The sequence below is a fragment of the Helianthus annuus genome, chromosome 13 (assembly GCF_002127325.2).
Source record: "Helianthus annuus cultivar XRQ/B chromosome 13, HanXRQr2.0-SUNRISE, whole genome shotgun sequence".
NCBI classification, from domain to species: domain Eukaryota; kingdom Viridiplantae; phylum Streptophyta; class Magnoliopsida; order Asterales; family Asteraceae; genus Helianthus; species Helianthus annuus.
The window spans coordinates 126,695,371-126,716,605 of record NC_035445.2 but is presented as its reverse complement, the minus strand read 5'-3'; the positions used below and the strand labels follow the sequence as shown (position 1 = coordinate 126,716,605).

Sequence of the window (21,235 nt, the reverse complement as noted above, 5' to 3'; positions counted from 1 at the left end):
TTTAATTGTATTGGTGAAAAATTCGGGAGAGTGGTAAGACCCTCTGTTGCAGATGAAAATGATCTTAGCTTCAACTACGACTCGGTTGGTGTTCTGGTAAATCATGGGGCTACAATAAATGAAAAAATCTCAATTAGGTGGAAGCATTTTCTGTATGAAGTCTGGGTCACGGAATCCAATCAATTCTGGGATCCGGATTTTGTTACGGAATTGGATACATATGATACTCCAGGAAACCCACTCCACGAATCTATTCCAATAAGAACAGTCGCCGGCAAAGATGGTGACAGATGATGGAACAGCAGGTGAACCAGTTCCGGCAAATAACTCCCCGGAAATCGACGTATGCATGGATGAAGGAAGACGGAACGACGAACTCAAAGGAAACGAGGAGCCGTTAGAGTCAGTTGAAGAGTTACCGTTGAATAATGCGAGTTCCGAGGTAAACATCTTAAAAACGACATTTAATAAAGGTGGTGATGTAGTAAACGAGGCACATGAAGGAAATAACTTAGATGAGGTGAACATTGCGGTAAATAACGGGCCCAATAACCAAGCTGGGAGCTCCAGTGGGCCAAGAGTAAAAACCCACAAGAAAAGTAAAAGGATTAACTTAACAGAAGCCCGTAATGCAAGCCTAAGGCCCAATGCGGATATCGGCAAAGGCAGGTTACCAGATCTTAACATTGAGTTGTCCGACGAATCAAGAATAAGGCCAAAAAGGAGAAATATAATTAAAAGAGGTAGGGCTCACAGAAGAAGGAACAACATTAAAATAAGGGTAGCAGAGGAAGATATAGAAAACGTAGGAACAACGTGAAGGGGGTCTGGAAGACGATCTTAAACCTGATTGGGAGGAGAGTTCAAACCAGGAGGAGACACAATCAGGGACGGAGTTGCTAGAAACACAGGCAGAAAACGACCAGAATGGGAATGGAAAGGAGGTTCTCGAGGAGGAAATTAGGGCTACAATGAAGTTTGGGGAAAAATTGGGATTGATTTGTCAAAAGCAGAAAACTTGGTAAAGGAAGTTGCTGTAGAAGAACAGGAGGATGCAGGGATACAATGAATTTCGGATCTCTAAACATTAAAGGTGCAGGTGGTGCTGGGAAAGCGGCAGGAGTAAGAGCTCTTTTATCAAAATTTAACCTTTCGTTTATAGCCCTACAAGAGACTCAGTTCAGGAATTTACCGGATAGTGGGATTAGAAAGTTTTGGAATAACTCAGAGTTTGACTTCTCAAAAGTTGATGCGGACGGGAGATCGAGAGGCTTATTATCATTGTGGAATCCAGGTTTGTTCAAAAAAGAATTGGAAATAAAGAAACAAAACTACTTATTAGTAAAGGGCAGAGTAGTTGGGGAAAACATTGATTTGGTTATCGTTAACGTTTATGGCTCGACGATTTTAGCAAACAGGAGGAGAATGTGGGATGAATTGTTAGCTATTAAAAGCGAAATAGATGGATATTGGATTTTGATAGGTGATTTTAATGAAGTCAGGATACCAGAAGACAGATTGAACTCAGTTTTTGACGCAAACGGAGCCATAAGTTTTAACAACTTTATAAGTAGTGGAGGCTTTCAGGAGTACAATATAGGGGGGGGGGGTATGAAATACACTTTCTTATCAGGAGATGGCTCTAATTTAAGTAAGCTAGATAGAGCTCTAGTTTGTGGTAACCTTATGACGAAATGGCCGAATGCAAACTTATTGGCATTAAATAGGGAAATTTCAGACCACAACCCTATTATATTAACGACAGTAAATAATAGCTTGGGACCATCCCCGTTTAGACTATTCAATAGTTGGTTCACAATGAACGGGTTCGACGAGGCGGTGAGAAAAGGTTTAGAAAATTTGTTTGAGTCAAAGTTTAAAGATGAAGTGTTGGCTGAGAAACTAAAGGCAGTAAGAGATGAACTTAAAGCATGGCGAAAACGGAAAAAAGAAGAAGATGAAAAGGAAATGGCGATAGCACAAAACAAGTTGAAAATTCTGGATGGTCAAGCCGAAAGTAGACCACTAACTGTACCAGAATTGGCATCTTGGCAGGATTGTAAGAAAAGAATAAAAGAATGGCACGACGTTCAGGCAATGGATATGCAGCAGAAGGCACGATCACGCTGGGTGGAATTAGGAGATGAGAATACCAGCTATTTCCATGCCATTGTAAACAGTCATGTGGCAAGGAATAGAATCAATGGTTTATGGATAGAAGGGGAGTGGGTCTCCGACCCAATTGTTATAAAGAAGCAATTCATGAAGGCTTTCCAAGTAAAATTCAAAGAGCCGGTAAGCACCAGACCTAGAATCGGACCGGATGGTTTCAAACGGTTAAGCTCTGATCAAGCAAATCACATTATAACAATGTTTACTATGGAGGAAGTTCGAAAGGCTGTCTGGGAGTGCGGTGTAAATAAGGCCCCTGGGCTTGATGGTATTACGTTCAACCTAATAAAAACTTATTGGGAAGAGCTTAAGGAGCCGATAATGCAGGTCATGGCACAGTTTTTCACACATGGATCAATTCACCATTCTTGCGGAGCATCGTTCATCGCAATCATCCCGAAGGTAACTGATCCTATGACTTTTTCTGATTTTAGACCGATATCACTAATTGGTGTGGTAAATAAAATCATATCGAAAGTTTTAGCGAATCGAATGAAAGGGGTTATAAAAAGTGTGGTATCGAATGTCCAATCGGCTTTTGTGTCCGAAAGGAATATTGTAGAGGGCCCCTTGGTAATTAACGAAGTAGTTGGGTGGGCAAAAAAGACTAAACGTATGGTTTTTGTGTTTAAAGCGGATATAGAAAAAGCTTACAATACGCTAAATTGGAAATTCTTAATATCTATATTAACACATATGGGATTTCCACCAAAATGGAGAAATTGGGTTATGGGGATCCTATTTGCCGGGAGAGGTTCGATATTAGTAAACGGATCCCCAACGGGTGAGTTCCATTATAAGAGGGGTTTAAGACAAGGGGACCTTTTATCTCCTTTTTTATTTATTGTGGCTATGGAAGCACTACACGTCATGATGGAAAGGGCGAAAAATATAAATGAATATTCGGGCATAAAACTACCAAATAATGGCCCATACTTAACCCATATGTTATTTGCGGACGATTCGATATTTTTGGGGGAATGGGAGGAAAACAATGTAAAAAATCTAAGGAGACTACTTAGAATCTTTTATCTTTTATCGGGATTAAAAGTTAACCCACGTAAGAGCCAAATATATGGTGTCGGTACTACCGAAGGGGAAGTCACATACATGGCATCGATTTTTATGTGCAAAGCCGGGAAACTACCATTTATCTATCTCGGGTTGAAAGTGGGTGCAAACATGAATAGAGTAACACACTGGAAGGAGATAATAGAAACTTTTAACAAGAGGTTATCTAGTTGGAAGGCCAGACACTTATCCTTTGCGGGTAGGGTAACTTTGACAAAAGCAGTTCTGGGTAGCCTGCCAAACTATTATCTGTCTATTTATAAGTGCCCGGTAACTGTGTTGAAAACACTAGAAGGGATCAGAAGGAAGTTCCTGTGGGGTGGGTGCAGTGCGAATAACAAAATCAGGTGGGTTAGATTTGAAAGAGTGGCAGCGTCAAGGGATTTTGGCGGACTTGGCATCGGTAACATAAGAGACTTGAATCTGGCCTTATTGCTAAAGTGGTGGTGGAGACTAAAAATGGAACCAGATATTATGGGTAAGAACTATAAACTCATTACACCAAAGTAAAAGAAACTTAGCATCAGTACCGGTTAAAAAATCGCTAGCAGGAGTATGGAGAAACATTGGGGAGATAGACAAAGAATTCCTAAAGAATAATGTGGTCGTAAATTCAAAGTTAAGAAGTTGGGCAGGGGGAAAGGACGATGTTCTGGGCAGACACATGGATTGGGAATGAACCTTTAAGTAAACAATTCCCAAGCCTGTATCAGCTAGCATCAAATAAGAAGATTAGAGTCATGGATTATTATCGGTCGAACAATGGGAATATCGTGTGGGATTGGGCGTGGACGAGGGTACCGAATAGTGAAGAAGAAAAAAGTGAGATGGAAGAACTGGTGAACATGTTACAACAGTGGCCAATTTCATCAAATGAAGATGTATGGTTTTGGAGCGGGTCCGAGCAAAATGATTTCCAGGTAAAGGAGGTGAGACGGTCACTAACCCAGCAGGTGGATCTAAACGAATCTGTATTCAGTTTCTTTTGGAACAAATGGACAACAAAGAAGAGCTTAATGTTTGTTTGGAGAGCTATAGAGGAAAAAATCCCAACAGCCTCGGCTTTAGCACATAGAGGCATGAATTTGGTTGGAACAATATGTAAAACGTGTGGGGCAGCAGAGGAAACAGCGGTCCACATTCTATTACAGTGCAACTTTGCGAAGCGGGTTTGGGAAGAAACGACAAGGTGAATGAGGATACCTATGGTCAATACCGAAGGGAACCTAAAGGAGATGTTAACAGATCTGAATGAGGTACGATGCTGCAGAAAGAGGAGGAAAGCGATGCATGCTAAAGCTATTCAAGTAATGTGGCATTTGTGGAAAGCCAGAAACGAGAAAATCTTTGGTGATGGACACAACACGGTACAAAAGATGATGACAATCATAAAGGAGGCAACCTATCAAGGAATGAGGATGAGGTCAAAATATAAAAGCATTACGCGACAAGAGTGGTGGGATTTTAACGTAATTTGGTAGTTAAGAATGGTGTAATTGTTAAGATTTTGTTTGTTCTCTGTTTGCTTTTTGTTTTTGGACTTTTTGTTGCTAGCTCCTGGCTGGTAATTTTGATGGAGTAATAAAAGGTTTCGTTGGCCATTCAAAAAAAAAAAAAAAACAATAAAGTTATGTTAAAAGAGTTTTATAAAACATAATTCTTAATTTAATTTATAATGAACAAGAATTATTACAGTTCATAATTCATAGTTTGACGATTCTAAAATTTAAGCACATATACATATACAATGGAAGATATATAATATTTTATATAAAAACTGTATCTATGAAATAGGAATATGTACAACAAATTGGTACCGTGTAATTAAATGATTTTTTTACATAGCACCTATATATCAACAGGAAATAGCTTAAACTTATTTCTTAAATTATATGTAAGTCAAACATATGTATATTCTATATATAACTTGTATCTATATTATAAATGATATTTCATTCATAAAGTAAAAATATGTACAAAAACATTTAAGTATGGTATAACTATATGGTTTAAAATATATGTACGTATATCTCAAGAGGAAACAATTTTTAGCATTTGATAAGTTTAATTTATTTCTAAAACAATATTTAGAGTCATATGTATATATATTTTGATACGAGAATAATACTCCATTACTTAATATATTAAGAATCAAATTTAGAAACGCTAGAACTTTGTATTATCTATTATGATTTTTAATAAATAAATATGATAAATTAGAATCAAGTCCTAAGTCCTAAATACGTTATAATAGAAATTGGGTCAACCAGTCAGTTAAAGGTAAATTATTCTAAAGGAATCCATAAAATTTATATCTTTATTAAATTTATTTCTTTTGATGAAATTACCCTTTTTATTCCAAAATATGATGTTCAATAAAAAAGAAATTTATTTTATCAATATAAAGGACTAAAACAAAGTAATGTATAAACAATTATGAAATTTGATTCTTATAAATTGAAATTATATGTTACAGGAAATTGTTAAAACTTTATATTTATATGTATGTATATGAAGGATGCAAATTTCCTTGATAATATATATACAATGTAATAATCAAAACGAGCTTTTATATAACTAAGGAAACAAACCTACATGTTTATCCAAGATCTATTTTGATACCCAACTTTAATTCAAAAGATAACTAAGAATATCTATACTAACACCACTTCTTGAAAAACAATAGTGGGTCAATGACGGAGAATATCAGAATTTCATATTAAGCCCTTATCTTTATTTTCTGAATTTCTATCCTGCCATGAGCTCTATAGTTGAATATAAACAATATAAAAGAAAAAGTTATTAGGCCGCCTGGTATACTCTAACACTCGTAGGTGTTAATCCTAGTTGGCATGCGTTAACACTTGTCATACCGCGCTCCTGGAGAGTGTTAAGGGGCATTAAAACTTTAACGTGTTAAGATGTTAACTAGGAGAGAGAGTGAGGGAATCAAGCATATGAACATTTGCACACACACAACATGCTATATATATATGTATTTTAATTAATGTAAGGGTGTTAATGGGGGTTAAACCAATTTCTTGGTACGAGGTGAAGTGAAAGAGTGTCAAGTGGATGATGTAGCGCCTACGTGTAGTTACGGGGCGTGAAAGTATACCCCATGGCCTTACAACAAAGGGGAAAACGGCACATAATATAATATACACACTTTCCTTATATATTTTGGTAAAATATATAGCGAAAGAAAATGTTAAAACACAATATGTATATCTATGTCTATACTATATTAATAAGCATATCCAATGGATAGAAATGGTCATTTGCCATGTACAAGTCTTGAAAGCACATGATACAAGCATTTGAAGCTTAAGATCTAAAAAGCCTTTAAATCAAACATATTCCTAAAATCTTGAGCGGTATTTCAAATTTTAAAGCACACTTTATTTTCAGATCTGAACATTCTACCCCTTCCTCCACGTAACCAATTCCCCCTTCCCTCCCATGAAACCAATCCTCCCGTCTCTCCCCTTATTTTCTGTTGAATTTTGCTTTCATTCCCGTCTCTCCCCATATTATCTGTTGAATTTTGCTTTCTGGATTCCTGTAACATGCTTCTCTGCATCCATATAAACACCTTCCACTCTTACAAAACCCTACATCATCTTTGATTTCGCTCTCACACACTTCAAATCTGTTCTCAATTGCTTACGACAAGGTAAATTGAAGGTCTTCACAGCTGTTGATACTAAACGGAGATGTGCATCTGATTGTAATCAACAAACAGGTTTGTTTTTTATTATCTGTATTCTGAGTTGAAATCTTCTATTCTTTGTAAAGTGATTTGGTTTGTAACTGTGTTGCTTTGATAATTACAAAAGAGTTAGGGCAAACTTCAAGAGAGATCGAGCAGGTAAAGTGTGCCAGAAGTCACCATATTCCCCTTCCATTGAGGTAAAATTCGTTAATGTTATTAATCAAGTAAACCAGAGTTCATTAGGGCTAATTCGTTACAAAATTAGGGCTAATTTTGATACTACCAAGTTTAGGGTTACACACCAAATTGTGGTTTAGAATTTGAGATTGGCTCTATTAATGTTATTAATCAAGTAAACCAGAGTTCATTAGGCTTTTATTTTAAAAGTAGTTGTTGCACCTTTCTATTTTAATATGTAGCAATAGTGGTGGTCAGATCAGACGTTTTCCTAATCTACTACCAGCTGAATGTCAAGCCACGGTTCTCATGCTGCATTAAGGCGTTCTTACAATTGTTTCATTAAGATCTTTTATAACAGTTTTTAATTATTACATAAGTGTTCGATTTAAGTGCTTACTGTAACAAATATATTGTGTTTTTTTTTTTTATTATGTAATGGTTGAAGAAAAAGAAGAGTTACCACTGATGCTGTTTTTGGTGATGTTGAAAATACACATATCTGTAGGTCCCTTCTCGGAGGATGACGAACCTAAACCTTGTTATACAAACTCACTAGCGAGTGTGGAATCCAAGCTAGCAAGCAAACCGGGATGAAGCAAGTATAAACACAACACACAATGTTCACCGATTAACACCAATGTATTAATACGTATGAAGGTTTCGGTTACAAGCACAATGTTTACAAATCTAACTTGCAAACTCTCAAAGTGTGTGTGTGTTTCGGACAGAATGCTCTCAAGAAGACTCTCTATCTTTCTGTGTGTGTGCATCTACCAAGTCTGTCTTTCACATATGAACACACTGCATGGGTATTTATATACCCAGCACTGGTTGTCTTGTCCGAAGGATTCGATAGATGGTCGAAGGATCATCTATCGATGACAAAGTCTTCGAAGGATCCACACATACTTCGAAGGATTGCATATCCTTCGAAGTCCAACAATACCCTTCGTAGCATATCTTTCGAGCAGATCGAAGGATCTAAATCATCCTTCGATCTCTTATCCTTCGAGACAGACAACTTACAATCATGAACAACATGTTTGGCCAAGTCAAACTAGGAGGACAGTTGACTTGGTCAAACTTACATGACTAACAAGGACATCATTTATTACGTGACCGAATATAGACAAAGTACAGACACAAGTGCACCAACAAACTCCCCCTTGGCTGTAGCTTTGTCTCGATCTTCGATGTTTGCAGATTTGTCTTGACCTTGATCATCCTTGATCTTCATGTCTTCAAGACTCTGATGTCCTTTCAAGTCTTCAATGTCGGAGGATCTTCAAAGTCTTCACGTCTTGAAAGCAGAGAGTGTATCAACAAACTACCTGTATCATGTAGGAAGTGTGTTGACAAACTCCCCCTTAACATAAGCTCCCCCTTGAGTTATGCTCGTGAAATACTTGATCTTTATGAAGTGAGATCCTTGTGGTGTTGATGATGGTCCGCGGCAACTCGATCATCTTCATCTTTTGAGTGCCTTCACGTCGTGTCTTCATTCCTAAGCTTGTCATCGACCATGTTCTCCTAGCCTTTAGAATCTGCACATGCAAGAAATCTAAACGCGTAATGAGAACAACTGCTTGGAATTTTAGCATAAACAAATGACACGCGAATGACCATGTCACAATCAAACACCGTCCGACAGTTTGAAAGTTTAATAAATTTGTCAATTTTAGTCTTTAACTTTCAAAACATGCAAATTTCAACCGTTTATGAAGATACAGTCAATTCGGTTTTCGTTCAGGTTTCAGGTAACGAAGACTCGAGCTCCAACATCGTATGATCGAAAATAAAGTAGAAAGAAAATCTTTTTGGCTTTTACAAAGTTTATATTAAAACTCACCTAAAATCTTTTTGGTATTTTTGAAATTAAAAGACAACAATTTTAAAATCCTTTGAGTGTTATCAAACGAGATCACCGCTAATGTCGTGCTGATATGCACCAAACGACGAAACTGTTTAAAATAAAACAATAAAAGTTAAGCAGTAAATAAATATATATACAGACATTCTTTTTGCGAGTTTCGAGGGTAAGAGAATCATATCAGTGTACGGTCATGCCAAAACACTCTTGTTGTTCAGTTAGTTAACATTAAGATAAGCATCCTATAACAATTATCGGTATTGTTGTCCACTTAAGCTCAACTTATCAGATGTAATCATGGCGAGGGGATACGTTAAGTATGATTTATACTTACCGACCGGTGTTCATCCACATCACGACACATTCCTGTATCAAGGTATGCACGAGGGTTCATCTTACCGGTGAGTATACCGATTATCATCTGTTTGACCGTATATGATGTGAGATTCTCACTTATTTTGAATGAAAACAAGCCCTATGTGATATAATCACTTATTGATGAGGAACTTGATTTTCAGATGCATGAGGGCACAGGAGCAAGTTCATGAACAGGTCAGTACTTTCGTACAACAGAGAGACGAACTTGACTCCCGGATAAATGTGATATTTTATCACTTATTTGTTTGGACATGTGATTGTTTATCACTTATTGAGGTCGAATGCAGTATGTATTATGTACACGTATGTATAGTATCATGGAAGATCTAGACTTGCGTCCCCGTTATTTTTCGGTAAAAGATACAACCATGATACCCAGATGATAAGCAGCATAAAGACCGAATATCTCAGAACCTCGGCAATCTATCAAACGAAATTTCGGTACTAAGACCATATGCCAATGAATGGTTCCCACCTGATCTTCAGTCGATTTAAGATTTATATCACCCTGCACACTTTAAAATGATTGTGAGCCTACCGATACATCTTATATAGAGCTGCTTATCGTTTTTCATTTAAGGTTTAAAGAGGTTTGGATAGACCACTGATGTACTATCATTTTCTCTTTTGCTCGCCAGGAAACTCATTTTTGCTTTTCTATTGTTTTTGTGTTTTTGAAATTTTTCGATGTTTTTGGATTTTCAGATATTTGGATTTACTCCCCCTAAAATCAATAAACTAAGAGAAATTTAAAACACAAAGATATTTACAAAAATGATTTTCCGATGTTGGTTTTTACTCTTGCTTGACCTTAATGCCGTTTACCAATAATAAAAAGTCAAATCTTGATTTATCAAAAGCTTTGGTACATAAGTCGGCACGTTGGTCATCGGTGTGGACCTTAACAACATCGATTAGCCTTTTCTCAAAGCAATCACGTATGGAGTGATATTTGATTTCGATGTGCTTGGTCTTTGAGTGCTGCACAGGATTTCTAGTGATATCTAAAGCAGCAGAATTATCAACGTAAATAGGAGTAGTTAGGAATTCAAAACCGTAGTCCCGCATTTGTTGTTGGATCCAAAGAACTTGGGAGCAACAACTTGAGGCAGCAATGTATTCAGCTTCGCATGTTGATGTAGCGACACACGTCTGCTTCTTGCACTGCCATGTGACTAGGCGATTTCCTAAAAACTGACATCCAGCCGTTGATGAAAAGAGTACAGTCGATAAGACCTCTACGAAAACCGTTCTCCAGCAGATAGTGTGATAAGGTTGCATACCAAGCTCGCGGTGCTTGATGAAGACCATATAGAGCTTTGTTGAGCAACCAAACCCGATCGGGATGGATAGGATCTTCAAAACCTGGAGGCTGTTCGACGTATACCTCTTCTTCAACCACACAATGTAAAAATGCACTTTTCACGTCCATCTGATAAACCTTGAATCCTTTGAAGGAAGCATAGGCTAGAAAGATTCGAATTGCTTCGAGACGTGCAACAGGTGCATACACTTCGTTGTAGTCGATCCCTTCAATCTGACGAAAACCTTGAACGACTAAACGTGCTTTGTTTCGGATAACAACTCCGCGGTCATCCTTTTTGCATTTAAACACCCAACGGGTACCAATCTTCTTGTATCCAGCAGGTTTCTCTACGAGTTTCCAGACACCCAGCTTCTGGAATTGTTGCAGTTCTTCCTGCATTGCTTCAACCCAAGTGTTGTCTTTCAAGGCTTCTTTCCACGTTCTTGGTTCTTCCTGTGAGACATAACACGCGAAGGACCAATCGTTTTGTTGCCCGGATACTCGAATAGCTGCATACAAGCCTGCATTGTTGTTGTTTCGCAACATGTTTCTTGTTTGAACGCCACTTTGCACATTTCCAATGATGTTTTGTTGAGGATGGGTATTATGAATCCTTGTTTCTGGATTATCTGGAACTGGAACATTTATACCCAGGTTGTTGAGATTAAGATCAACAACCAAATCAAGGCCCGGAATTGACGAAGAGGATGATGCAGTAGCCTCAGCTGTTCTATGGGCATCCACTGGAGGAGTACCCTCTGAAGTACCATGAACTGCTGTTGTCGGGGCTTCTTGATCTGCATCTAGAAATTCATCATCCTCTGAAGATTCGTTCAATTCGTTTGCATCATGAAAATCCTCATTGTTGAGAGTATTATTGTTCACCGAAGAAGATGGTTCTTGATTAACAAGAATTGGACGAACCACCGGTGAAACTGTTGCATTGTCACTCTCGGAAAACATCCTAGCCGCAGCAGTTTCTTCAACGGCTTCAACATTGATCGAATTGAAGAAGTCATAGTACTCAAACATCCAAGGTTGACCCGGATTTTTGACTGGCAAAGTGTGCCTTTGTACTCTGACCTCAGACCATTCCTCGACCCGTTTAGTCTCTAGATTCCAGACTCGTAAGTTAGGGGTGGCATACCCAAGAAAGTATCCATCAATTGCTTTTGCCCCAAACTTTCCATTAGGATCGATGATTGTGCATGGAGCTCCAAACGGTTCTAGATAAGACAAATCTGGTTTCCATTTTTGAAGAAGCTCAAAGCAGGTCTTGTTGTGCCTTTTGACTGTAAGGACTCTGTTCAATGTATAACATGCAGAGGCCACAGCTTCAGTCCAGAATGGAATGGGTAACTGCGACTCTACCAACATTGTCCTAGCAGTCTCGATCAATGTGCGGTTCTTACGTTCAGCGACACCATTCTGTTGAGGAGTATAAGCTGCACTAAACTCATGAAGAATACCCTTTGAAGTGCAAAACTCCGTCATGGAATGATTTTTAAATTCAGTACCATTGTCGCTACGTATCCGCCTAACCTTCAACTTATACAAATTCTCAATCTGAATGATCAAGTTTTTGATGATGCCAAAGGTTTCACTCTTGTGTGCCATGAACGCTACCCAAGAAAATCTTGAATAATCATCAGTAATCACGAGGCAGTATTGATCACCCCGAATACTCTTATGCTTGACAGGACTGAACAAATCCATGTGCAATCGTTCAAGAGGAACTGCCACTGTGTTGATTTTCTTTGTAGGGTGCTTCTTCTTCGTTTGCTTTCTTTTCTGGCACGAAACACAGACGTCTTGAAGATGGAAATTTTTGAGGGGAACACCATTCACCAATTCATTTGAAACCAAATGATTCATTTTGCGTAAGTGAATGTGACCCATTCGCCTGTGCCAAGAGATAGTGTCTTTTTCTGTGGCTTTGGAAACGAAACAAGTTGCTTGTGCAGACGTAGTAATAGCTTGGCTCATATCAAGGACGTACAAATCATTTATCCTTGGAGCCGACAAGAGAATCCATTCTTTTGGAATTTTGAAGCCGGGTTTCAGCACATAACATCCATTAGCATCAAAGTGTACTGAAAATTGCTTGTCACAGATTTGAGAAACACTAAGAAGATTGTGATCAAGTTGTTGCACAAAGTTGATCTTGTCAAAGCTCACAATCCCGTTAGATATCATTCCTTCACCCGTTATATATCCACCTTTATCTCCAGCAAAAGCAACATAACCTCCTCTAATAGATTTAACGTCGTAGAGAAGCTTCATGTCGCCTGTCATGTGCCTGGATGCCCCACTATCAACAATCCAATGACTACTGACAGTTCCTCCTGGAACACCCTGCACATGAACTCAAATGAATTAGTTGGAGATGGGGACCCAAGCCATTGTGGTCTTGGGTCTTCCATTTTCATCAATGACAATAACTTCTTGTCTTTGATGGTTGGTGAATTGTGATGGTTCCCCTGATTCAGTAACCGATTTAGGTTTCCAGGTCTGTTTTGTTTTACCAGTGTCTTTCTTTAAAATTTTAACTTCTGAATTGTTTGAAGTTGTAGAATTGTCTGGTTTTACAGCAACAGATTGTTTTTGAACCACATCGGTTTTAATTGCTTTTTCAATCTTCTTAACCTGTTGACGTTTCTGTTTCTTTTCCCTTTCTTTTGCAAGGCGGGGATCTTGTTTTACAGAAACAGATCGCTTACGGTCATTGTGGTCACGGGGAACATCAACCTTTTCTTTTTGCTTATGAAGATATGGACAATTTCTAATTACATGTCCAATCGTTCTACAAACCCCGAAGTATCATGTGATCGCTTAGCCGATGATGTTGAACTTTGTGAACCCGAGGTACTAGGCTTTGAACTGTTTTGTTCATTTCTTCTCAAAACAGTAGCTTTCTTGACAAAATCTAAGTTAGATTTATTTTCAAACATTTCAATTTTGTCCGTTCCCGTCGATTTCACAAAGTTTACATTCTTGTTTTTCTTCTGATTCGGCTTCTTTTGAGTTTGAGCCGGTGATTTTGCTTTGGGCTTGGTGTGATTTTGCTGTTTTGGCACTGTTGGTAATTTCTTGTTGCCAAATTGTTTTCGAATTTCGGCCTTTGGAATAGGAGGACACTGTGTAACTGTAACACGTGGTCCTGACTTTCCCAAAAACTTACTAGTCGAATTCTCAAAGACTTTACTGATTAAGGATTGATTAACATTCTTAATAGGAAAAACTTTGTCAGAGTAAATTTTGTCATCACCAACAAGAGTGTACAGCAAATTCACACTCTCCGACTTGTTTTCAGACGAGGACTCGATTGCAACAGTCTTAGCGGGTTTAGCAGGAGGATCACATAGAATATGATTCTCAAGAGGTATGTCCTCATTTTTGGTTACCGCATCAGACTTTGCTGGGACAGCATCATCAGATTCATCATCAGAAGAATCAGCATCCTCAATCACAACTGGAGGATCTTGATTCTGTTCAGCACTTACAAAAGTATCTACTGACACATCTGAATCTGAGGATACTTCCTTTTGGTATCCGAGTCCTGCAGCAAACTCCTTAACATCTAGAGGCACAGAAGGTTCAAATAGCACTCTGTCCTCCTCATCTGGCATGGCATCATAATTGTGTCTCACAGGAGGTGGACATTTCTTATATCCCAAGCACGTAATGTCCCTTTTTTCCTTTTGGACATCAATGATGTGATCCAACACATAGCTAGAACTCAAATAGCTATCTAGCTTGAGTTGGATTGCTTCACTTTCCGTTTTTACACACACCATTTCTTTTTGCATTGTCTCAAGACGAGAGATATACAAATTAATGTCCGTTTGTTTTCTGGAAACCATTTTTGTCAATTCAGTTTTATCTTTCTTTAATGTCTCAATCATTGACTTAAATTCTTTTTCATGGTTTTCATAAAACATATTGGCTTCTATGCATTTGGAAAGGTCCACAGTCAATTTCTGATTGTGGATAAAAGTCACATCATACTTTTCATGCAAAGCGTCATGCTTACTTTGCAAGTCACTCAAATTCTCATTCACAGTAGTATGTTTGTCTTGCAAGTCAAACAAACTAGCTTGTAAAGCATCATGTTTGCCTTGCAACTCAGACATACTTTTCTCCATATCAGCACATCTAGCATGCAACCTAGTACATTCATCACAATTAACAGCAGTGGGTTCATCGACACATACCTGACTTGATGAACCGTCGACATTAGCCATAAAGGCTGAATGGAGAGAAGACGAAGTATAAGCAGCTTGATCCACCAAAATAGATCTTCTTTGAGTTTCTGCTGCTGCAGCTTCCTCCAAAAGCTCATCAAAGTCAGCATCATCCGAAACATTAGATGTCTCACCCACATGATCATCACCAGAATTGGATGATTCTTCATCAACACTTCTGCTATACCCAGAAGAGTCTTCATCTTCAGACGATTCACCACCACTGGCAGAAGATTCTCCACCACTGGTGTGAATTAGCTTCTTCACAACTTGAGCAAAACAAGCTGTTCCATCAGGAGCATCACCACCCAACTGGATTGACCAGTCACAACCTTCATCCACCTGAACCGCAAGTGCCCGGTTGGTTTGGTTGTTGACGGGTACCAATGTACGCTCATTGTTTCTGTTCTGCTGGTTGCCTTGGTTTCTGAAAGGGTTTTGATTCCCGTGCTGTGCTGGCTTTGTACATTCCCGTTTAAAGTGACCCCGTTCACCACAGTTGAAGCACTTTACAGCCTGCTTATCGAACCCATACTTGGTGTCTCGCTTACTTTCCAAGCTGGTTCTGCCAGTACTTTCCATCCAATCCTTTGCTCTTCTCACAGCACTAGCAAAGGCTCACTTGATGTCCATCAAGTCCATCTCTTCTTTATCAATCTGCCTGTAATCTTCTTGTGTCAGATTAATGTTGCCAATCTGACCTTCTATTAACCCACAGTACGCACTCACTACAGTGTTAAGCAGCTCCATGTGTTCCTTAGCTACTTCTACACTGATTTTAGAGAAGCTTGACGTGTCGAGCTGTACTGTACCTGGCTTTGATTGTTGACCAGCAGATGATGTTCCTCCATAACATGCACGTTGTTGTTGAGCAGGAGGCGGAGGAGGAGGTGGTTGTATTGGATTTCCGTACATATCTGTGGTGGGAGGTGGCTTAACAGAAACTTGCACAGGGTTGCCATACATATCCGTGCTAGTAACAAACACCGTTTGAAGTGGAACATGTGGACCGGTTCTTGCAGACGAAGAATTGGAAGTTCCACAATACATCTCTGGATTTTGCGCCACTGGAACTCTTTTTGCCTTTAATGTTTCCTCCTGATCCTTGTTTTCCAAAAGCTGCACGAAGTCGTTGATATTAGTGGTTCTCAACACTCCGTTGTACTTCAGGATTTCCAAGAAACTACTCCATTGAGGAGGCAAAGCATCAGCAAACTTCTTCACCACTTCAGCTTGAGTTGTTGTTACACCATAATTGTCCAATTCCGTAAGCAAATGATAAAACCGGCTTGTCATATCTCCCAAGGACTCCTTATCCATACAAGTGAAACCATCAAATTCTTTCTTGAGAAGATCATGACGCATTTGACGTGTTGCTGCATTTCCTACTCCTCTGGTTTTCAACCCGTCCCACAACTTCTTTGTTGTCTTGAAGCTGGCAAACTGGTGGTAGATATCCCTGCTTAACGCCTGGGTGAGAATGGCGTATGCCTTCTTTTCCAGATCATAGGTTTTCTTTTTATCTTCTGGAAGATCGGCAAACGTAGCAGTATCTGAAGCAGCAACCTCTATGGCTTGATCGAAATCTGTAGTGAAACGTATCCACAATTCGGTATTTTGACCAAGAACATATGTCTTAAATCTCTCAACCCATCCTGAATATTCATTCAAATGCATCAACTTTGGAGGTCGATTCAAACTTCCTGTTTCGCTTTCGCTTAATAAGATACTTTGAATGCTCGGAGTTTGATTCGATACCAATGCCCATTGATTTCCCTGAGAAGATGTCGATACCGGAGACTCGGCCCATGAAGGAGATGACCTTGTATTCGTGTATTTTCCATCGTCTGGAGCCGGTGTACCCCACCATGAGGGAGTGACACCTGAACTTGTATATTTACCACTATCTGGTGCCGGATTCCACCAATTCGGATTCATGATTGATAAGCAAAATAAATGCTAAGTGAATATTCCGAAAGATCACACAGCCGAAGGATCCTGTTCGAAAGATCTAAAATCACAGAAACTTGTTAACAACAAACAGACCACAATCGAAAGATCAAATCTTGTTCGAAGGATCAACAGTGCTCGAAAGATCACTGTTGTATCTCGAACAATGATTTCGAAAGATTCACAAGCTCGAAGGATTCACTATTTGAAAGATCCTTATCTTTCGAGTATATATCCTTATCTTTCGATGAACTGTCTTTCGAATAGATTCCCTGATCGAAAAATATGTTTCGGACTCCGAAGGATGGGTCGAAAGATGATGATCTGTCGATCCTTCCTTGATCGAAAGATGGTCTTTCGATGTCGAAAGATATCTTTCGAGCGACTCTGACACACTGACACTGATGTGAAAGGTTGGTGAAAAGGTGATGTGATAGGTAAGGTCAACTTTCGGCAAAAGGGTATGGCAGACTGTACTTTCTTACCAACCCAAGATTTTCAAACAAAACTTACCCAAAATGGACAACAACCAGTCACCGGAATAATGACCGGAAATTGGCCGGAAAACACCAAATCACTTAAAAACAAGTTTTAAGTTACCCAACCCGCCTTTGAGCACTCCCGAAGGTTTAGAACTCGTTTTTCAGTTTAAAAGTGCAATAAAAACTCCAAAAACGGGTGCAAAACCAAATGTCCAAACACACCAAGAACTTGAATAAAACCCGGTTTTAAACAAGGTAAAGAGCCTTAGCTCTGATACCACTTGTAGGTCCCTTCTCGGAGGATGACGAACCTAAACCTTGTTATACAAACTCACTAGCGAGTGCGGAATCCAAGCTAGCAAGCAAACCGGGATGAAGCAAGTATAAACACAACACACAATGTTCACCGATTAACACCAATGTATTAATACGTATGAAGGTTTCGGTTACAAGCACAATGTTTACAAATCTAACTTGCAAACTCTCAAAGTGTGTGTGTGTTTCGGACAGAATGCTCTCAAGAAGACTCTCTATCTTTCTGTGTGTGTGCATCTACCAAGTCTGTCTTTCACATATGAACACACTGCATGGGTATTTATATACCCAACACTGGTTGTCTTGTCCGAAGGATTCGATAGATGGTCGAAGGATCATCTATCGATGACAAAGTCTTCGAAGGATCCACACATACTTCGAAGGATTGCATATCCTTCGAAGTCCAACAGTACCCTTCGTAGCATATCTTTCGAGCAGATCGAAGGATCTAAATCATCCTTCGATCTCTTATCCTTCGAGACAGACAACTTACAATCATGAACAACATGTTTGGCCAAGTCAAACTAGGAGGACAATTGACTTGGTCAAACTTACATGACTAACAAGGACATCATTTATAACGTGACCGAATACAGACAAAGTACAGACACAAGTGCACCAACAATATCAAGTGTCTACCTAAAACAGATAAACATGATGTTTCAAACTAGATGGTGAGATCTTTGTCATGATCCCCATGATTCAATGAGTGTTAGAAGCAAAAATGATGGGGAAAGTAGTTTTACAGTAGAGCGATCTTTAAATACCAACACTCCATGTGCTGAGTTTTCTGATGCTTGGGAAGGGAATAATGTTTCTTTCTAATTATGTTTAAATATAGTTAAAGGTGAAAATGGGTAGGTTGGGTAATGTCTCTTATATATATATTTTTAAAATTTTTTAATCTTTATTTTATTTAGAACCAAAACCGTCCTGATGCTAATAGTTTTATGTGGGTTTATAAGAGCCATTGCTGCTTTATCTTTAACAACAGTTGGCTGGTTGTGCCAAAATGGCTTTGGGTTGAAACACGCCTTTTTATAGTACGGGTGGGTTGTGTTGGGTTGGGTTGACCCACAAACTCTTTTCTGTCCATGCTTCAATTTTTGATAAATCATGTTTATTATGATTGCCAAAATGTATATGAAATTGCGAATCTTATACTGTTGGAGATTGTATGCCTTAAATTGTTATTTATGATTGCCAAAATGTAAATGAATCTTAAGTTGTTGCATGTTGGAGATGTATGCCTTACGTTGTTATTATTCTTCAGAATTCGCTGTAATTTATGTCCGTTTGTTTTTTGTTCTTCAAAAAAGCCATAATTATGTTTTCCTCCGGGTTCTGTAGCTACGGACGTGAGTTGTGAGGGGACAGGATGACGGTAGTAGGCATCACTCAGGAGCACAATTCTGAAAGCAGATGTCTATTGTCATGTTAAAGAGGCCAAGCAAAATCTATCAAGTTACTTCTGCACATAAAGCGCAATGAGGGAGGCAACTCTTATCTTTTGATATCCGAAAACTTATCTTTTATTATTTAAGAAAGACAAAGTCATAAAACTAGATCATTTAATGTGGTTAACTATATAGTGGTCAAAAGCGCGCTAGAGTCTAGGTGCAAGCCTAGGCTCTCGGGACGAGGCGAGGCACAACTAAAACGCCTCAAACACACTCAAGTGCTAAAAACGCTTTGCACCAGCCTGAGTGGGTCTGAACCAGCCTTGTGGTTTCTTTATTTGAGTTGAATCCACTCTATAGTCAATCTCCCTTGCCATATTTCATTAAAACCACATTAAAAATACAAGACAGTTTAAAAAAATATATTAGATCTTCTATTATATTTGTAATGATCAGTATTTTACCCATAGTAAAAGATGGTTCCAGTCATTGTGCTGACTATCACATTGGTAACTGAACCATTTATGATAAGTAGTATCCGGAAGTAAGAAGAATTAACTTCAATACGTTATTGAAACCTTTAACAGGCTTTGGGTGTGGGGTTGTTTATGTAGGTAAGTTGTGTGCTTGGTTTTAAAAAGCGCGCCTCATGCGCGCTTAAGCGCGAGTCGCAACAAGGCTCACACCGAGCTAAAACCCATACACTAATAGCAGCAAGCAAAAATCTTCCCTGTTAACCTTTAAAAAATGATTAATTAATATAGTTTGCTAAAGAAACACAGCTCTACCACCTTAACAACTTACATTGGCATCTTCGGAGTGAAGATTGAATTATGGCTCGATAACATTTTCCATGAAACGGCAAGTGCCCTCTTCATCGGAGTCATCAAATCCATGTTTGTCTATCGATTAACCAGATAAAAGGATTAAAATCTTACATTAAAGTCCATGTTTTATCTCAAACGGGCCAGAAAAATTTAGCTAAAAGCGGAATAGGATATGTTTGCCAAACACGTTGAAAGTCCTCCAATATCAATTTTGAGTAAAGTACACGGATGGTAAACATAAGTACACGGATGGTAAACATAAGGACCATCCACCAAAGACTTGCACCACTTTAGTCCTAGTTTTTTTTCCAGCTTCACATGTTTACTAACATAGAGGAGGTCTTTCACTGAAAAAGCAATGATATCCGGTATGTTGCATTGACTTATCTCCTTCCCCACATAGTCTACATTCAACGGCTCCAAAATTGATATTCCTCTTCGAGAGGAATGATAGGAACTGGGAATTCAATTGATTCAAATAAACAACGAACAAGATAGTTGGCCAATTCGAGAAGGCTAGTCTCCGATTACAAGGTATAAAAACCTAATTTAGATGAACAAAAACACAACACTAAAACTAGACAAATCTGGAAACCTAAATAGAAAATATTTGGTAGTTTTCTGCGCACGTCTCCACCTCCTGATTTATCGAATCACTCCCTTATTTCTTGGTCCTGTTTCCCTCCATTCGATTTCCTTCCAGCACCTCCAGCACGCTTCTTTTCATTTAGTTTCAATTGGGCCTGGCCCAATCCAGGGTGACCCAATCCCAGAATTGGGCACGTATCAGGGCTGTTAGTGTAGGTAGTCTCTCCATTTCTGCCTGCCATCCAAAAATATCAACCTTCATTAGTAGCCTATTGTTCCACTCCATTATGTAATTGTTTGACGACTAGGATACACCAAGGGCCTTTTTTATAGATTTAACACTAAAAGACCCATCCCAATCGAGGCCCCAACTCCATTTGTCACTTTCTTCTAGAGGGCTGAAACTATTGAGGAGACGTAGACATTCATTCAGTTTGTTTTCTTCTTGTGGTTCATCCGGGTCATGAGACCACCTCCAATGCCAATCAATTACCACATTTTGTTCTGTAAACAGTCATAAACCACAGTCTTTAACCACTTCCAGATGAAATAGTTCTGGAAATAAATCTTTGAGTGGGGATATGAAGATCCAGATATCTAGCCAGAAGCGGATTGATCTGCCATTTCCGATGATGCCTTGTATCATATTGGGCAATTTGACATTTGAGCTTTCGAGCTCCAAACCTGATTTTACTATGGAACACCAGGTTCCCGGGGCTGATGATTTGAATGGGAGA

At 38.8% G+C, this 21,235-nt stretch overlaps 1 long non-coding RNA gene across 1 annotated transcript; it reads left to right on the top strand.

The window, feature by feature from the left end:
- The first annotated feature begins 6,656 nt into the window (after nt 1–6,656).
- LOC110899309 lies at nt 6,657–19,572 on the top strand. The gene is made up of 3 exons (XR_002570127.2): nt 6,657–6,988; nt 7,083–7,155; nt 19,034–19,572. It is a non-coding gene; the product is annotated as an uncharacterized LOC110899309 (long non-coding RNA).
- Nucleotides 19,573–21,235: the final 1,663 nt, after the last annotated feature.